The sequence below is a fragment of the Eptesicus fuscus genome, chromosome 13 (assembly GCF_027574615.1).
Source record: "Eptesicus fuscus isolate TK198812 chromosome 13, DD_ASM_mEF_20220401, whole genome shotgun sequence".
NCBI lineage: Eukaryota > Metazoa > Chordata > Mammalia > Chiroptera > Vespertilionidae > Eptesicus > Eptesicus fuscus.
In genome coordinates, this window is record NC_072485.1 from 14,986,535 (window position 1) to 15,001,909 (window position 15,375).

General features: G+C 48.3%; 1 long non-coding RNA gene across 1 annotated transcript; it reads right to left on the reverse strand.

The window, feature by feature from the left end:
- Positions 1-5,873: 5,873 nt before the first annotated feature.
- Positions 5,874-8,743, reverse strand: LOC114229169 (uncharacterized). Its single transcript, XR_003615258.2, has 4 exons — positions 8,716-8,743; positions 8,060-8,611; positions 7,715-7,801; positions 5,874-7,049 (listed from the first exon to the last, which is right to left on the reverse strand). It is a non-coding gene; the product is annotated as an uncharacterized LOC114229169 (long non-coding RNA).
- Between the last annotated feature and the right edge of the window lie 6,632 nt (positions 8,744-15,375).

The window sequence follows — 15,375 nt, forward strand, 5'->3', positions numbered from 1 at the left end:
CTCCCCTAACTGCCCCTAACTGCTCTCCCCTGCTGGCCAATTTGGTTCTGATTGGTCAATTTCTATGCCAGTCAGTGTCAAAAGCTCTGCCTCCTAGGCAGCCATTGGCTCCTCACAGTTCACCCAGATTTGGTTCTGATTGGTTGGTTTCTATGCCAGTCAGTGTCTCCAGGCCTATCTCTGGGCCTGATTAGAGAGGCAGGGCTGATCAGCAGCCCCCACAGAGGCCCAGCTGCTGGCAAAGCCCAGAGAGAAAGAGAGAGGCAACGACTGATCAACAGCTGCCATGGAGGCTGCGGATCAGACCCTGCCTTTCTCTCCCTGGGCCTCTCTCTGGGCCTGATCCACAGCCCCCTTGGCAGTCAGTGCTGGGTCGCCATGCCCATAGCAGCAGCAGGACTGACTTCTGGTTGATCAAGACTTCAGTCATTTTGGAGGTTATGGATCCTGGGTTTTTATATATTAGGATAGTATAATATTAACTCTGGGCAGACTATGATAAGTTAAGAATCCATATTGCATACAGGTCATGTATCATATAAATGTACACTTGAAACATATATAATCTCATTAACAAATGCATCCTAATAAATTTAATAAAATGTAAGCCATATTGCAATTCTTAGAGCAGTCACTTAAATATATACAATAAAGAAATATCCTATCTAATAATAGAGTAACGTGTAAATTACCATCACTCAGCTACGCCTATGATTGGGTGGCGGGAGGCTGGGGGGCGGGACTCGAGGTAGCCTATCTGGCCATTGAGAGGCATGGATCCGCTGCAACTGAGGGGGCTACCCTGCTGTTGAGAGGTGCAGGGGGCAGGACTCCTGCCCCCTGTGCCTCTCAACGGCCAGATCCGCAGCTGCTGAGGGGGCCTGCCGTGGATACCCAGCTGTGCCTCTCAATGGCAGGGTAGCCAGGTGTCCGCGGCAGCCCCCCTCAGCGGCCATTGAGAGGCGCAGGGGGTGAGAGTCCCACCCCCTGCGCCTCTCAACAGCAGGGTAGCCCCCCTCAGTGGCCGCGGACCATCAAAAGCGTGGGAGCTGGGTGCCTGTCTGCTCCGGCACCAGGCCTTTCAGAAGCCTCCACAGAGCCGGAGGCTTCCCAAAGGCCTGGTGCACCAGCAGACAGGCACCCAGCTCCACCGCAAAAAGCGAAAGCATGTAGGGGGCCCTACACATGCATGATTCAATCATGCACTGGGCCTCTAGTAGATAAATAAACTCCAAGAGGAAATAAAATGAAATACTAAAAAACACTATACTAACTAAAAATAAAACAGACAGGAAAAGAGGAAAAAGGGATAAAGAACAAATGGAAATATAGAATCATAAAGCAAGATGGTAGACACAAACCCCACCATATCAATAATTACAATAAATGTATTAGTTTCCTAGTACTGGTATAACAAATTACCACAGACTATGTAGCTTAAAACAATAGAAATGTATTCTCTTATAGTTCAGGTGGGCAGGAGTACAAAATCAAGGTGCTGGGAAAGAGTCGGTTCCATACCTCTCTCCTAGCTTTTGGAGGTTGCTAGCAATTCTTAATGTTCATTGGCTTGTAGCTACATCAATCCAATCTCTTTACATGGCTTTCTTCACATGTGTGGTTCTGTGTGTGTCCTCTCCTTTTTAAAATAAGGACACCAGTCATTGGATTTAGGGTCTGTTCTAATTCCCAATTACCTCATCTTAACTAATTGTCAGCCCCCAAAACTAAATAAAAGGTCACCATCAACTTTAGTCTAATTGTAATTTCTAACTTCTATAGGCAGTGCCTCGACCTCCAGCCCAAGCCCCTTAGCTTGCCACCATCCCTAACACACTTACTTATTTATTCATCCACTCAACAAACAGCTGCGCTCTCTGCGAGGGACAGAAAGATAAGTCTGACTTGGTCTATGCACAGGCCGATGAGAAGCTGAGAGTCTGGTCAAGGAGACAGAGGCCAGCGAACCATGGCAATGGGGTGTGATTAGTACAGCAAGAGAGGAAGCACGGAGGAGGTCACCCAGAGAGAAGAGTAAGAGCCACTCTATGGGGGGAGAGGAATGAGAAGCGGGAAGGGGTAGAGTTGGACCATTTCTGGCCCAGAAACTTCTTCAGGCAAAGCCACAGAGGTGGGAACAGATGGTAATTTGATGTCTCTCAGGAAGGTGAGGAGTCTCTGGGCCAGACAACTGGAAGGGCCGAGTGGCTGGGGCTCTTTATCCCCACAGGATCCATGGCCAGTGGATTCACAGGGTATGTAAAGCAAGCAGCTCTAAGTGGCCCCAAATCTGCTTACCTGGGCTAATTTTAAGGCAATTGGTTGTGCAAAAGTTTGAGTTTGGTGTCATCAGGGTTTTGCTCGGAACGGATCCCACCTGCTGTGAGGAAGTACACAACCCAGGGCCAATATACAGTGGCTGTCTTTGGCTCATTTCTGTAATACTCTTCCCTAGGAGAGAATTAGGCCAACATGATAGGCCTGTAGCAACCCACCCATAGCTGAATCAGCCTTGTTATGTAGGGGGTCTTAGGAAAGGAAACGAATGTCTTAAGATGACCACTAAAATTTAGAACTTAAATCTAAATAGAAATGTCTGTAAATTTAAATAATTAGTTTTGGTGAAAAGTAAATAGAGAAACAAATAAAAATACTACTTGGGAGACTACTTTTCTTTCTCCCAGTGCATTTGCTTGATAAAACTTTACAAAGTCCAGAAGTCTCTCTAAAGTTGGCCAACACTGTGCATGTGTGATGGTGGGCCTGTGCCTTGCATGGGCAGGGGGCTCGTTATCCTAGCAGCTCACACTTGCTCACTCTTATTCCGTGCCAGATGCTGTGCTTCTCAGAGTGTGATCTGTGGGTCGGTGCCCACCCAGGATCTGCTTGTTAATGGTCCATGACCATAGGTCCTTTAACATTGCTAAAGCAATTTGACATTGCCGCAACTTCTAAGCACGAGATCATTGTTCAAGCATTTTTATTTTCATTGTATTTTACAGAAGTATCAGTCTAAGTTTGAAAAAACACACACAAAATTGAAAGCTGGTCCTTTACTTGGGATAGTTTGAGAAACACTGTTCTATGATATTATTTCCATTTCACAGTTGAAGAAACAGGCTCAGAGGGATGAATGACTTGCCCCAGGTTGCAGTTAGCAAGTAGGTGCTGGGATCTGAACCCAGCTTACCTACCTGACTTTCAGTCCATGGTCTCAGGGACCATTTTAGCAGAGCCCTTCCATTTACCGACTCCAAAGCCCATTACAGAACTCGAGGTGACTGATCACTGAGCCAGAGGTAAGCAGGGGGCTGCCGGTGGGGCCTGGCCGCTAAGGTGGGAGGCGAGGGCATGGGTATTTGTGTTATTAATCACTTGTGGTCAGGAAGCCAGGGGTTCCAGCCACAGAAACGAGGATTTCAGTACTTTGCACTAATTACCCTGGTTTCACAGCTGGGATCAATCCATGTTTTCTCACTTTGTGCTCAAGCCTGGTCTATGGGGACTGATGTGAAGAGGTGTAAAAATAAGTTCTGTTTCCAGCCAGATTAATTACGGGCTCTGTGGAGGCCCCAGTGTAGCTGCCTGGGCCGCAAGATTGATTGGCTCAGGCCCCAGGTCCAGCTGCAGGAAGGCCACACCGCCACACAAGGCTGTCCACGGGAGTGGGGGGGCGCCCAGTGCCCCACCCTGGCTCTCACCGCAGCCCCACTGAAGGCCCTTCCTCCCTCTCTCACCCACCCAGCCCAGCCACCTACTGGGAAGATGAAAATGAGACCACAGGTCTGTGAAATGCCCAGGACAGGATGCGGAATGTGGGGATGCCCAACGAAGGTAGTTGTTACTGTTCTTAGTGATATTTCTTTTCATTGTTATTATTAATCTTTGCAAACATCAGTCTCTTCCTACTGAACTCAGAGTTCCTCAAAGTCAAGGGCTGTTTCTTTTCTTTTATCCCTGGGCCCTGGTGGTGCCAGGCACACCTCCAATGCTCTGTACGTGCTTGCTGAGTGAATACATTAGTTGATTGAATTGACTCCAATTTGAATTATTTCCTCCTTATAACTAATTCATTTCACTTGTTACTGGCTTCCTTCCCCAAAATATCCTGTAAATAACTAATTCATTCCCAGATGGGCTAGCCCCACTATTCCTGGGAAACCAGCATCCAGTCCTTTTGTTAAGCAAAACATCTTTCCATTCAGTGAGACCCCTCCCCAGCCATTTGATTGATTCACACACATTAATTCAATCCATAATTATTGAGAGCCTGTTTGGATCAGCACTGCGTCAGCAGCTGGAGGGACAGCTTAGAAGGGCACAGTCTCTGTCTTCCAGTTATGTTTTGATTGGGGTGAGTGCATAGGAGGGGCCTGGACCTGGGCTTGTGGGGCTGGGGAAGCAGTGCTGAGCAGAGGGGCACTGGTGAACTGGAGGTGAGAGGGGCCGGGAGATAACAATGGCCTTTGTAGGTCGTGACAGGGGACTTGAACTGTACTCTGGGACAATGTGGGAAGCAGTGGCTGGGGAAGGGGGTGGGGGATTGGGAATAGGTCTGTGGGAAGGAGCTGGGAGGCTGACACTATTGGATTTGCAGTGTAGACAGCTCTCTTTCATTGCACAATGGGAGCGTGGACTGGAAGAGAGAAATCCTGGAGGACAGGGACACGTTTTGTGTCAGATTTTGGTAGACTGGGTTTGCTTCCATAGACAGCCTGACAATGCAGAGCCCTCTTTGTTGCCGTGGTCAGAATTCTAACGGGGTCTTTTACCAAACAAACAGCTGCGTGAGCCCTGATTCAATCCACAAACGGCTTAAATAAATTATGCGTGTCAGTAGGCCAAAGACAAGCAATATGGCACTGCGTATTTCACGAGGCGGTGAGTGAAGGGGTCGTGGGCGCCACACAGTGTGTGTGTGTGTGTGTGTGTGTGTGTGTGTGTGTGTGTGTGTGATGGGGAGGTCTCCTTTTATGCAAGGAAGTAGGAAAATCTTCAAGACAGTGGAATTTGCTGCCTGAGGTTTGGAGAAGCAGGCAGGAGCGGTGGCAGGAGTGGTGGGAGCTGGAGTAAGACCAGTGTTTTCTGAGGCTTACACTTCTGTGAGACAGAGGGCAATGGCTTGGCCACGATGTCCTGGGAGACAGCGGGCACTGTGTGTGTGTGTGTGTGTGTGTGTGTGTGTGTGTGTGTGTGTGTGTGCGTGTGTGCGCACGCACGCTGGTGTACTCTTTGGATGAATGATTTTCAAGCTGCTAACTGAATTATAAAGTTTAGAAATGGCACCTCTGAGAAACAGCGAAGGAGATTTGCTCACTCTGCCCAGGGGCAGAAGTCACAGGTGGTGGGCAGGGTGAGGCTGGGGGATGGTTATGGTCTCCTGTGTGTGTGGAGAGACAGATGTGGGTGACAGATGTGAATCATGTTTTCTATGTCTGCTGACAACAGGGCATCGGCACACTTAAAATACAATTGTTGGAATGAAATGTTTTTGCCAAAACTGCGTTCCTAGGGAGGTGTGAGGTTCCCTTGGGGTGTCCTGAGGGAAAGGGCAGGGCTGGCGAGCGTGGCTTCCTGAGAGCAGGGTGCCTGGCTCTGCTGGGAAGGGACCCGCTGCGCCTCGTGGCTGCAGACCCTATGCATGTGCATAAGTGGTCAGAATGATCCGGTCGCCCTGCACCAACGCGGCCCCTCCAGAGCCCCCAGCGAAGCAGCCCCAGACAAAGGGGCATCTCTGAGCAAAGATTTGGGCCAACCGGGAAGGGGAGACACGGACAGTGGTGGCTAAGATGTACCGAGATGTCTCAAGCAACCACTGTGGGCCAAGCACTGGCCTAAGCGTCTTCCTGTCTTTATTTTACTGGCATCCCAGAACAACCTGGCGTGGCAAGTACTAATGATATTCCCATTTTACAAATGCGGTAAGATAAGGTACTAGCTTATTCAGTGTCACGAGGGTAAGTACATTTTGGGATTTGTGGGAGTGGATTCTCTCAGCAGCAGCTCTGGGACAGGATGGGATGGAAGTCAGGGCCATCCTGGCTCCTGCCCCCACTCCCTCGCCATGACCCTTTGGGCTGAAGTTGGCCAGAATGGGTTCCTGTCACCGGTGACTGTGGAGCTCTGACTGACATGATCACATGTTGGCCAGCAGAGGCACCCAGGTTTGGATGCAGGCAGGCAGGCTCCAGAGCCTGTCCGCTGTCACTCCAGTCTGTGCCCAGGGGCAGCAGCCACAGAGCCACCTCTCTGGGCCCTCAAGAGGGAAAGAAGGCCCCTGAGAGGGGACCGAGAGCCACTGCTTCCCGGCCTCCCATTGTGCACTGAGGGCTAGGATTCCACGTCTCCAAGGTTTGCTCTCACCATTCCGATGTGTTTACGTCTTCTGAGTGAAGCAGAGGCCACCATCTCCTCATGGCCACGAGCCTTCTCAGGCCAAAAGTTTTGTTTCTGGGGTGGTCTCTGGAAGCTGCAGCAGCAGCCCACTTTTTCCCCGGGTCTTGACTCAGACATACCTTCCCTACAGGTTCCTTTAGCTTCTTTGTCCTTCCCTCCTGCTCCTAACAGGGCCCGATAGCAGCCACATGAGCTGTGGTGTGGTGCCGTCCAAGGTCAGTCCATGGTCATGCCTCCTCTCTGCCATTCACCCTGGAGGGAAGGCTTAATTCTCAGGTGCAGAAATATGACGTTTTAGAAGCAGGTGAGAGGCCCTGAGCGTGAGGCTGCAATCACGCTCCTCTGTGGGAAGCTGGCTGGTGCTCTGCTAATGATGGCCGCCTTCAAACCATGGTTCTCCACTTTCCTGGGCTTCTCTGATTCCCTCAGAGATTGTTCTGCCAATTTGGTCAGGAAGATGCCAGCCTGATCCCTTTCCAGTCTGTGTGTTTCCTTGCCCATCCTAAGTTTCTTCCATCTGACTCTGAATTTTTTCCTATTTTTCCTGGCTCGTTACATGGCTCTCTGGCCCATCTCTTGGGCACCAGGCCTCCTGGAGTCCTGCATTCGGTGTCCCGGGAAGCCAGCAAAGAGGCCCAGGGTAGAAAACGGGGCTTAAAAAACAAAACAAAAAACCAACCTACTTAGTTCAAAAGAACAAAGGCATAAAATCTGTGACTCGGTGAACTCAGCAATGTGGAAGAGATTAGCTTCTAATTACTTTAAACTTGAAAAGCAAAATAAATACTAATAGGCCAAAGCAATCAATTCATTAATCTTATAGTGCCACTTTTCACTGGATATGTAGCGTAGTTGATTAAATTCTGTTTATTTTTATTTTATTTTTGAATGGGTGCAATGTGCACATGGTTCACAAATCAAGGAGTTTAAAGGCCTATGCAGAGTCAAGTTCCCTCACAACCGCATTCTCCATCTGCCCTGCCCATAGATAATCACTGGTTTGGAAGTTTTTGAATGACCAAAATCTATCTTCCCAACTAACATTTGTCCTCTCCTAGGCTTGTTTTTAAAATAATTTTATCCCCCAAATTAAAAAAAAACCTATTTTCTCATATCTTTTGAGATGATCATTGCTTTAAAAATAACAAATGCATGTTACATAACTGAGACTGTGCTGCCATCTTTGCAATTTTTGTCTCCACTGACTTCACATGCCCTGAGAAGAGCTTTTTTAAGTTTTAAAAAGAGTTATTGAAATGATTTCTCAAAGTCCCAGAAAGATTTGTTGAGTATCAGCTTGAACTGTGGAAAAACTTACCCACAGTGGCCTTCAAATGTTAAAAGCCATAAGAAGAATCATGCCCTTCCTCTGCTCAGGGTCTCAAACTGTCCGTAGGAGAGGGTTCTGTTAGACCAAAGCAGAGAGTCAGGGCAAGGGTTTCCTTGAGAAATGCCTTTAACTCAGATCCACAGACATGGCCTGAGCATATGTACCAGGTGTTGTGCCAGGTCCTGTGAAGGGGAAAAATGGTTTTCCATTTTTGGGCCGGGGAGTGGGTGTGGAGAGGGAGGAAGCGGGGGTGGGGGGGGGGGTGGGCGGGGAGAGAGAGAGGACAAGAGTGTTCAAATCTGGCTACACATGGTCCCGAAGCCTCTGACCTACCTGACCTGGAGTGGAGCTCAGGTATGACGATGTTCTTAAAGCTTTTCTAGGTGATTTTACTGCGCAGCCAGGTGACAAATCACTCCTCTAAGGCCGTTAGAGTCCAAGATATTTACCGTGAATTGCACTGAGATACAGAAGCATGTGATTACAACTTTTGCAAGTTTCATGTCACAGACATCAACTTACTTTGCTATCAGAGAGAAAAATGAACGACCAAAAATGGTTTTCTGTGATGTATCTGGATAAAGCCACCCACTGTCTATCTGGATTGGACTGCATGCCCTGGACCTGTGATTAAAACTAAAACACGCAGTGCAGAACCCTGCCCCCAACAGTTTGGCATAAGGTCCTGACTTTGATGGCTTGGTGTCTTGCCACTCTTTCCTGGATTTTTCTCTTGCTCTTCTCTGTCAAATGATCATTTCCTTCTTCTCTCTGCCTGGGGACAGATATTCTGTCCAGAGCGCCCACAAGCACAAGGAGGATCCTCCTTCCCAAATTGGTCTGAAGGTCCCATTACTCTACTCTTGGAGAGTCACTGTCCATGGCCTGAGGAGATAAAGTATGTAACTTATTAATCCAGTGTTTCCCAAGCTTATTTGACCACAGGACACTTTTGTATTTAAGGTAGTGAAGTGAGATGTTCCACAGACCCGACTTTGCTTCTTGCATGAAGACTTGCCAGTCTCCAGGTGGCCCTCAATGCTTCTCACTTAGGCTATTTAAGCCCCGGTGTAGGCCCCTCCCATGCTGAACCAGAGCCCACCTGTGTGACACGTAATACTGTGAGTTGCAGGGTGTGCCTTCTGAGACTAGCTCATAAAGGTGGTGTGGCTTACACCTTGTTTTCTTGGGTTATTCATTCTGCGGGAAGCCAGTTGCCATGTTGTGAGGACACGCAAACAGCTCTCTGAAGAGCTTCACATGGGAGGAAACGGAGGCTCCCCCATCAACAACCAGCACTCGCTTGTGGGTGAGCCACCTTAGAAGCAGATTCTCCAGTCAGATTCAAGCCTGCAAGCTGACTGGAGCTGTGATGGACAGCTTGACTGCAACCTCATGAGAGTCTCTGGGGCTGAAGTGCCAGCTAAGCTGCCCAGAATTCCTGGCTCACAGAATCTGGGAGAGGGACTGGTCATGCGTATGACCATGGCTCAGAGCCAGAGGACAACCTGGTTCTTAGCCTTGAAGGTCCCATCTTGTCAGGTAAGGGTAGGCGGAGAACACAGGTGAGAGTGATGACCTAGAGCTTTAGGAACTTTACTACTCAACTGCTTCAGTTCCCACTTCCTTAAAAGCTCTCAACTCCTTCCGTTTGTGTCTGACCTCACAGTTACCACTGTAGGTAAGGCCATCATCATCTCTTGTCTGAATTATCAAATGGCTTCTTCTTACCTGGTCTCCTAGCTTTCAGGATTGCTCCCCTCTCCCTACAAATATATCCCAGTCTTGCAGATAGAGTCATCTTCGTAAAGTTTAAATTTTTATTATGTCACTTCTTGACTCCAAACTCTTTAACATAATTTATAAGACCTTGCACTATTTGATTCCTATCTATCTTTCATGTTCCACTTCCCCACACACATCTATTTGCAGTTCCCAGATGTGCTAATTTCTTTCTAGTCTCCTGAGCTTTGCACATAATTTTCTCTCTGCTTCAGGTCATGTAATGTACAGTGCTAGAAGGTTCCCTCCAAATACCACCATCATAAAACACCCACAGCTCTCTCATTCCAGATTTGCTATGGTTGCATAAAATCTCACCATTCAATAATAGAGACACCCAAGAGTTTAATAGATGTTTTCTCCTGTTACACAGCAAATAACTGGCATGGGGCAAGTGGGTAGGGGTTGGAGAGTTACACACGAGTCTGATTTATAGGCATTGAAGGCCATATTGTCCACATGGTTCCCCAAGCTGTTTCCAGTAGAAATGGGGTCCTTTCACAGAGTCACCAGAAAAGCATTTCCAGGGACCCACACATGGGAGGTTGAGTCGTGGTAAGATTTATCCGGATATAAATGAAAGGCTGCCCCCAGGTTCCGTCAGTCCCACTGTAGAAAAAATCCAGCCCAGAAATTGGATTCAGTGCAGTTTGGTCCCTGTCCTCATCCAGCTAGCTTAGCTTCTGTTCCCAGCTGCACTTTGGCTGGCGCTGTGCCCGGGCCCACATGGAGGCTGCCTGTGTGGGTCCCAGGCAGCTGTTAGGGCCACATGGCTGCCGGAATGAGAATGTGGGAAAAGAATGGGGAAAAGGAACAAATGAGGTGAAAGTATGTTACTGGGTGCAGGCATGCTTGTGTGTGTGTGTGTGTGTGTGTGTGTGTGTGTGTGTGTAAGAGAGAGAGAGAGAGAGAGAGAGAGAGAGAGAGAGAGAGAGAGAGAGAGAGAATGCTTTAAGCTTGGGTTATATCACCTCTGAGTTGGGAAGGACCAGGCACCTTTTCAAACTAACCAATCAACTTCCCAATCTTTCTGGGGCTGGTTTTGGTCCACCCCCTAACCAATTCACTTCCTAGATCTTCTAGAGTTCTGTGTTCCTTATCCAATCTGATATTTTTCCCAGGCTAAGCTCTGCCCCTTATGGCCACTATCTTAGTTCCTATTGCACATGCCTCATAGTAGAAGCAACTTCCCTTGCACTGTCTTGGCTTCTACTGGGCATGTGCCTAGCAGAGGAATTTCCCCTTTATTTTTTTATTCCCCCCTCGCCACCACCACACACACACATAGTCTGGGCAAATGGACTGGTTTTACTCTTGGCAGATTAGAAAGCTGGTCCTTCCTCCCTACATGGGGGACAGAAAGGTGTTAATCCCCTTGGTGAAGCAGTTAATCTCCTAGTGAAGCAGTCTTGGTATCCAGTTCAGCTCCCTAATTTATTATACTTACTAATGACTGATTCCCTCTGATCACTTCCTTTATTAATATCTAGCAACTACACTAATAAAACCATTCCAACGGACTGGGAACTAGGGCAGATTGAAGTTGCAGTTAGCAGTGGACAAACCATCATGTTAGAATTTTGAGATCCAGGGGCCAATACATGGAACTCCACTTGGCTCAGACCCTTCTTCTGAATTTCAGACAGAGAAAGCCAACTGCCAACTGGACATTTCCACTGGCATGTCCTACAGGCATCAACTCTAAATGTTCATAACTGAACTCATCATGGGCTCTCCCAAACCTTTCCTCCTCTGCCATTTCCTATCCCTGTGAATTAATGGAGCCATTAACCGCCCAGTTTCTGAGCTGGAACACCTGTGCCCACCTCTGAACCTCTGACACAGCCATTCACAATGCCTCGTACATCCTGCACGTTAAACACCTCTTCTTGGTTGACCTTCCCTTTCCCATGCACGCTGCTCCTGCCTTGCTTCTGATGGTCCTTATCTCTTTCCTGGACTATCGCCACATGACTTTCTCTGCTTCCAATTGTGTGTGCCTCCATACATTCCCATAAAGAGCTTTGGAAAATGCATCTCTCTCCTGATTAAAATTCCTCAGTGACCCCTTTCGTCTATAAGATTGAGTTAGATCTTGCCATTGCAGACAGGGACCTTGATGAAGGGCCCCTGCCTTCCTCTGCAGCCTCACCTTTGACCTGCACGGCACTCATATCCTACAATCTGGCTGTGATGAGCTCCACACTGTTCGGCTGTTCCTAGAGCAGGCTGTGGATTTCATCCTTGCTTAGCGCCTTTCTCACACCGCTGCCTGGGTGCTATTCTACCCACTCCACAACACGCACTCAAAGGCAACTTAAAGTCTTGAAACAAGAGCCTGAAGTATATTTTAAGACATGGTACAATCATCAGAGGCTTGTTGAAGCCTTTCCCAACCACCACCTCTGCCCTCTCCCCCTTGCATGAGCATTTACATGGTGGGTGTTCCCCATTTCAGCAGCAACTGGCTGAGTGAGGGAGGGAGTGAGGGATGGAGTTCGAGTCTGTTAGCAATGGTATGAAAGATTTGCTCAGCGGGAAACCATCAATGGGAGGGAGGGTGATCCAGAATTAACTCTACTGTGGATTTGGCACCAGCACTTTGGCCCTCAGCCTACATGAAACTGAAGTAGGCCTGGAGCTGACGAGGCCACTGGCTGGAAGAAATCAGTCTGTGGGACAGTGAAAGGATGGAAGACATCTCTCTGGCTCCTCAAACCCTCCGTGCTTCTTGCTTTGGTGTTTGTGGAAAGCTCTATGCCAACGTGTGTGCGTGAGTGGGGAGAGGTGGGATGGGGAAAGGCAGCAGAGGAAAGGGAGGAAGGAGATGGATTTCTGAGCATATGCAGCTGAAGGCTTGGAGGAGGCACCCTGCAGAGCAGGAAGAAGGGCCAGGACTCTGGGTGGCTGAGGGGGATGGAGAGGGCCACCCCACTTAAAAACCTTTACCAGGTGACCTGACATTGAGGTCTGCACGTCTTGCACCTCCAGTCCAGAATCCAACTTCCAGGTTGCCTTGGAAAAGCAAAGGCATGTGTGTGGGGCACATCCTCGCTCCTGCCTTCGGCCGCTTAACCCAAACATTCTAACCGCAGAGACCTGTTTCTCCACATCAGGCACCGTCTCGCAAATGGGAGAAAATTGGGCATAAAAAAGGAAATCTGCAGTGTGCGAAGCCGCTGGGGCTTGGAGGGGCTCCAGCGTGGGCTGTTGGCGGGGCTGCCCTCGCTTCACTCTGCTGGGACTCGCTCAGGCAGCAAGAGTGGTGCCTTCCCAAACACCGCGTTTTTATTTAACCAATTCAGAAAGAGGTTAACTGCTCTCGAAGCGTTTCACATAATTAGAAACATGCATTCTGGCAAAGGGGATGGAGGAATTCTTGGTACAACTCCAGCAAAAAGGCCAATCTATCAACCGAGGGGCCAGACAGAGGCTCGTGTGTTTGGACAGGAGATGAAGCTCAGCGCGTGCATGCGTGCATGCGTGCATGCAGGCAGGTAGCAGGGTGCAGTGCCGCAGGCCTGAGACCCCGACGGGCAGGCAGAAGAGAGAGCTCCATAAAGGAAAGAAGGAGGAGGACTGGAATGGGGATCATTTTCCCTAATGCAAAAGCAAACGTTTTTCCAAGGAGAAATGTAACACAGACTGGTGACATGTCAACAACTAACAGAGGAACGTAGATGAGGAATGCTTGGCCCATACTATGTGGTGTAGGGGAGAGAAGGTGGGCTCCTTCTGCTACTTATTAACAGGTTTCTTAGCTTCTCTAAGCCTGTTTCCTCAGAGACAAATTGGGGACACTAATGCCTACCCATGGAGCTGTCACTTGCTTAAATAAATGCTTATAAAATATGCTCAGTAAGTTACTGACACTCCATATCAACAAAACGTTGCACGTAATTTTTGACGACTTGAGTTCCTTCTATTAGTCAATTACTATTTATAAGATCTCATCGGCCGGTTAATGAAGGTAGAGGAGATACCAGCAGACCAAGCACTGATCCTAATTACATCAAGATCCTAATTAGATCTTAATATCACCATGACGTTGTTGTTATTATTCTTACTTTACAATTGAAGACACCAAAGTTCAGAGAAGTTAAGTGACTTACCCAAAGTCACACAGCTGGTAGATAATTGAGCCAGAATTATAATTCAGGCCTGGAGCTGACGAGGCCACTGGCTGGAAGAAATGGTACTGGATGTACCAAAAACTGGCTTTTCACCACCCACTTTGGTGCCCATGTGGGTCTCAGTTGGTCCATATCATGGGTCTCTGGGCTCCCTCCTGTGAGGCCCCCATGATGCCTCACTCTCAGAGCTCTAGTCAGACTCCCCGGACCCTGATCCACACACCTCTGCTCTCTGCCTCTCACCTGACCCAAACCAGTCTGCTCTGAGCTTCCAAAGATGGGGGTTTCTTTATTCACCCCGTCTCTGACTATTCGTTCCCAGATTGCAGGAAGCTCCCAGGAATCATTACAATGACCAAATCCTATTGAAACAGAAAGTTCTCTGGCAGCAGCCTGTTTTCCAGCATGACTACATTCCTGGATTTGAGAGAGTTTCTGAGTGGCGAAAAGCCAGATTTTGGTACACCCAGGCCTGAATTATAATTCTGGCTCAATTATCTGCCAGCTGTGTGACTTTGGGCAAGTCACTTAACTTCTCTGAACTTTGCTGTCTTCAATTGTAAAGTAAGAACAACCACCTCATGGTGATATTAAGATGTAATTAGGATCTAGTACTAGGGAAATGTCTGATGAATGTAACATAAAAAAGGATATGGCCTGGCCTGTGTGGCCCAGTGGTTAAGCATCAACCTATGAACCAGGTGGTCACAGTTCGATTCCCGGTCAGGGAACATGCCTGGATTTCGGGCTCGATCCCCAGTGGGGGGTATGCAGGAGGCAGCCCATCGATGATTTTGTTTCATCATTTATGTTTCTATCTCTCCCTCTTTTTTCCTCTCTAAATCAATAAAAAATGTTTTAAAAAAGATATGCCTACAGGTGTATATATATATGTGTGTGTGTGTGTGTGTGTATTCTCACACCTATGTGTATATGCACATATATACTTATATATAATCTCCACCCCTCCTTCAACATCCACCTCTATCCTAGGGGTCAGAGAAGAGTAGCACATACTCTAGAGCCAGGTTGCCGAGTCGGGCCCTGGCTTCTAGTCCGCACTGCCTCTAACTAGCTGTGTGATCCTGGAGCAGCCACTCCATGTAGTGGGTTGTCCAGGCACTTGCATGAGGTCTGGGTGCAAAGAAGGCACTTGCTAGGCGCTGAGAGACAAAGAGCGGCTGTGCTGGAGGGTGCAGGGCTAGAAGCAAGGGCCCTCATGGGCTTTCACACCTGTCAAGACTGACTGTGGCAAAGAATGGGGCCGGGCCACTGCGCTTTCTCTCCAGCTTCCTCCCTGGACTGTGAGCGCTGAAGGGGCTTTCCCAGAGGATCAGGCCCTTGGGGCTGTAGAAAACCTGGTGTCTAAGTTGGCTATTGGGACTCTAGTTCTGACACATGGATGGAATGCTTGAAAATCCAGGTCCTGGAAAACCAGGAATAAGATAAAGTTGAGACAGATAGTGGGGTCCAGTAGAACATGAACTAAGCGAAAGGGAAATGAACTCCCACATACAAGGGCCCCACATGCTTGGCATTTACACATGCATCTGCATTTACACATGTTTGTATCTCATTTATATTTCTGCAGCAACTCTATGAAGTAAGCCCTGTTAGCAGTCCCATTTTAGAGATGAAGTTAAGGCTGAGAGCTTGCATGACTTGCCCAAGGTCACCTAATTAGTAAGTCCGAGCGTCAGGATTTGAATCGAGGTCTTTCTGACCTCACAGCTG